The sequence below is a fragment of the Hevea brasiliensis genome, chromosome 7 (genome assembly GCF_030052815.1).
Source record: "Hevea brasiliensis isolate MT/VB/25A 57/8 chromosome 7, ASM3005281v1, whole genome shotgun sequence".
Lineage (NCBI taxonomy): Eukaryota > Viridiplantae > Streptophyta > Magnoliopsida > Malpighiales > Euphorbiaceae > Hevea > Hevea brasiliensis.
Genome location: NC_079499.1, coordinates 51,296,179 through 51,300,701, shown reverse-complemented (window position 1 = coordinate 51,300,701; position 4,523 = coordinate 51,296,179). Strand labels below are relative to the sequence as shown.

The 4,523-nt window shown below is 34.1% G+C and overlaps 1 long non-coding RNA gene across 1 annotated transcript; it reads right to left on the bottom strand.

The window, feature by feature from the left end:
* Positions 1-979: 979 nt before the first annotated feature.
* LOC131181677 (uncharacterized) lies at positions 980-4,030 on the bottom strand. Its single transcript, XR_009150175.1, has 3 exons — positions 3,794-4,030; positions 3,166-3,247; positions 980-1,175 (listed from the first exon to the last, which is right to left on the bottom strand). It is a non-coding gene; the product is annotated as an uncharacterized LOC131181677 (long non-coding RNA).
* Positions 4,031-4,523: the final 493 nt, after the last annotated feature.

Genomic DNA, 4,523 nt, shown 5'->3' with positions numbered 1-4,523 from the left:
GGCATGTTACATTCGGTGTCGGAGCACCCTATCTTATTTTATTACAATTTACCCTTTCTTAATCGCGTATTATTTTAAAAATAATTATATTCGATGGAGAAACTAACAGAGTTTCCCCTATTATATTAACTTTTGATGTGTTTCACTATTTATGTAACACCCTAGGCAAATCCCACATCGACAAAACACGGGAGAGATGCTGGGTTCATAAGTTAGTGGTACAATATCACTAGTGCCATTACATTTGGCAACCTTGAACGATGGTGGGGCAAAGTCCCATAAGGGGGTGGATTGTAACACAGGCAAATCCCACATCGACAAAACACGGAGAGATTTCATAAGTTGGTGGATAATATCACCATTACATTTGAAATTGTAACAACCCGATCTTTCTTAGTATTTGGCCCATGGGCCTCATGGATTTGTCCTTGGGAGGTTTCATTCCCAAAGTGAGGAAGGCTCCACATATATGGCCCAAATCTTTTCTTCCCATTGGTTGAACAAGCACGTCCCAACCCCATCCTGTCGTGACAAGAGCAGCCCACACTCACTTTGGTGCATCCTCGCACCACAAAATTGGATCTTTCTCAGTATTGTCCGCTTGGCCCATGGGCTCACTGATTTGTCCCTTGGGAGGTTTCATTCCAAGGCTCCCACATATATGGCCCAAATCTTTTCTTCCCATTTCCGATGTGGGACACGAAGTTTCCACCCCAGTGCGTAGCTGGTTGAACAAGCACGTCCCAACCCCATCCCTGGGTCGTGACAATTTACCTGTTTAAAAATCTTAATAATATTTTCTATACAATAATTCATCCATACTCATATCATCATTTCAAAAATCATTATGTAATTTATATCCATACTCATTTGTATAAATTCATTCATGCTTATTACATATATCAAAATTCTTTATTTCATTAGTTTACATAATTTGCAAACTAATTACATAAATTCATAATTTATATCAGGTGCATATTACATACAATTTCCTAACTTACATTACAACATAATAAATAATTATAATACACAAATTACATAACATGACTAATGTGAGCCCTATCTACATGCATTGCTGAGGAGGTGACAACCTTGAGCACTTCTGATACTTCTGCAGACCCAAGTCTGATTCCTAGTCTACAGTTTACTGGACTCGCGCTCCATATCTCCAGTACCTACGCGATGGAAAATCCAATGCCCTAAGCATTTCTGCTTAGTGGTGCCATAATACAAGAAAATATAATATACAAATAAAAGTAAAAATTCCCTAGTTGTTGTGCTTATAAGAAAATAAATAATTACTAAATTATTGTTTAGTTGAAGGCTAATTACATCTTATGATATTAACTCTTCCTAGCATTTTATTAATCATTCTCATGATGATTTTGAGCCTCTTTTTATTGAAATCATTCTTATTTTTTATCTTGATATTTAATTTCTTTACTTCCTTTAATAATCAATTCAATTGCATTTATATTTTTCCATGCCCAAGTAACCTATGCAAATTGACCAGACTGGACAAATGGGTAAACTAGCACTGGGTACCAAGTACTTCGGACCATCACACCATCAGTTACATTGTGTCTCTCGGTGTGCAACAGAACAACTGATAAGCCGTCACAGAAATCGGGCACAAGGCCAAGTATCACAATAGTGTCAGAATGGCTAAAAGCCATAAAATCACAGAATGGCCACATAAGCCATAAATCACAGAATGGCATGATGCCATATGCAGTATTGCTATCAAAACCCTATTGGCATGCCAACCTATCCAAACCAATCACACTAGGCCTACTAGGGCATATTACAATTTTAGATATGAAATTCTTTGCAATTGAAGTTTAATAGTTACTATTAATCCCATTAGTCAACTAAAATGTTGACTTTTTCATAGACAATAGGTATATTAGTTCTAATATCATCAATATACCACATTTTGTATTCTAAAATTGTTAGCATTGGTTGCCAATACTATTTCAAAACTTATTGTTTGTTATTTAAAATTTTTAGATTTCACGCCTTAAGTTTACAGTTTCATTAGTCATTGCTACAGTAAAATTTTGATAAAATTCTCTCCATGTAAGTTGTTCATTTATGTGTCTTCTTTAATTCCCTTTTTGAATCACTCCATTTGGACTTTTCTAGCTCAAGATATGCTAATTTTAGTAAGGCTGGCCGGATTGGTATCTACCCAGAATTTCTGGGCAGAATCCCATTGTGGCAGCTTTGGTGTCCTATGTTTGGTAGGCAATTTCATTAAGTTCTGGTCAAAATTTGGAGTTGTTTTCTCCATGAAAGTTGTCCTAAATTGTCTAAGCTTTCCATTGATATAAAATTCAGGTCAATTGGACTTTTCTACACCATATGGTCAGATTTAGGGATTGCATATTACCAAATCCGGATTAGGTCAAATTTAAGGTTGCTTTCCGGACAGAATTTTGGTAAGGTTCCTGCTTGAAAGTTGGTATATTTTATGTCTAGTTTTACCTCCAATTAGCCTCATACCAATTGGGGTCACACAATTAGGGTTATAGCCTCAAATGCATACTGCCCTCAATACAGTCCTCAAATACCAATCAATTACACATTCAAATTGCTATACCTTAACTTCTCATACCTAAATTCTGGATTGGTAACATACTATAATCATTCATCACATCTCAAATTGGTCAATTTGAGCAGTTTATACAAGTCCTCAAAATACAATACATAATCTTAATTTCAAAAGTCAAAGTCAACATAATATACATGAATATACCTAACATTTACAAGGTATTCCAATTAATAATTTACCATACACTTCCATGAATCTATTAATACCAATATTCACCAATTTAATTCATGGAATTTAACACTCATTTTAGTTCATCATGGCTCCTGAAATCACCTTTTGCCAAAGTCTTCCGCAATTCTTTCAAACCCCAATTCAAATGCTCAAACACAACTTACACTTAAGATTAATTTACTAGCAATTCAAATTACCTTTTTCAACACTAATTCCCATCAAATACATGTAAGAATGAATCAATTATCTTTCACTTCCATGGCTGCCAAATTTACACACATCAAATAACTCATCAAATCCTTCAATTTTCCCCACCATTCAACTCATCTCAACATAAATACCAAGTTTAATTAAGAGAGGGAGAGGAAATGGACACTTACCTTGTTTAAGCTTGACCAAAACCTCACCAAATGCTTCCCTTTTTGCTCCCAATATCTTTGCCCCTTGAATTGGACTAAACTCCTATCATAAATCTCAAATCCACAAACCATTAATACCCAATCTGGTAGCTTGTGTATTTAAATTTATATATAATGATCCAACTGTCAGATAAATCCCAAATTTTAACCATATATTCAAGACATCCCTATACAATATCAGTAAAAATTTTAGCATCAAATCATCTCTATATCATGAGATATCAAAATATTCATTCAACCCTTCAAAATCTGAATTTTTGCAGAAATCAATCTTACTCAGATTGCTCATGCAAAACAATTTATATCTCATAAACCACAAGTCTAAAATTTACCAAATTTTAACACAACAGCCTCAACATCCCAAATATGATTTGTACCAAATTTCATTATTTTCTAAGCATCCTAACTATTTATTTTTCTCACATATTAGTAGCCAAAATTCAGAATTCAACTTGCAGACAGCCTATGTTCAACAATATATTTCTCCAAATCCAACAATTGAACAATCACCAAATTTTAACCATAACTTCTACACATATATACCTCAAACATATCCAAAACTCAACGGTACAAGTTGAGCCAAACTCACCTGGACGGAAGAGAAACATGTTGCCCCTGCTGAACCCCTGTTTATGCTACTGTTCACCTTCTTCTCCATTCCTCTCTTTTTAATTCTTGTATCTTAGACCAAAACCCTTCTTTTCCTCTTTTTAGTGTTCTTTCTTGCTAGAGAAACTCAGAAAAAAAAAATCAGCACCAACTCCCTCTTCCCTTCTCTTCTTCTCCTTATTCCTTTCTTCCTTTCTTTCTTTCTTTTCCTTTCTTTTTCTTCCTCTCCTCTTTCCCGATTCTGGTGTCCTCTTCTTCTCTTTTATATATTTATTTATTTATAGAAACTGCTGGAGAAACCAGCTCACGTGGATGTGCAGCTGCTGTCTACTTTTTTTTATTCAAATTTCATTTTGGTCCCCCAACTTTTTAAAAATCATATTTTCCACCCCAAAACTTCTATTACTTTTTTTTCAAGTCCAAGTTCACATTAAATTTGTTTCTTCCCAAAACTTTATAATTTTTATTTCTATTTCTAATAACAACTATATTAAATATTTTCTCAAAAGTTGGGGTGTTACACCAATAGTTCTGTCTTTTAGTTTTGAATTTTATAACCGTTAAAGTGCCCACAAACATGTCTTTTCAAAGGGTTGTCAAAGACTTTGCAAATAACTATCAATACCAAAAACGAAAATATATAATTCTCTACTCTCTTCTTTCCTGCATATAATCAAATACATTCTTATACTCTATTCTTGTAAGAATTT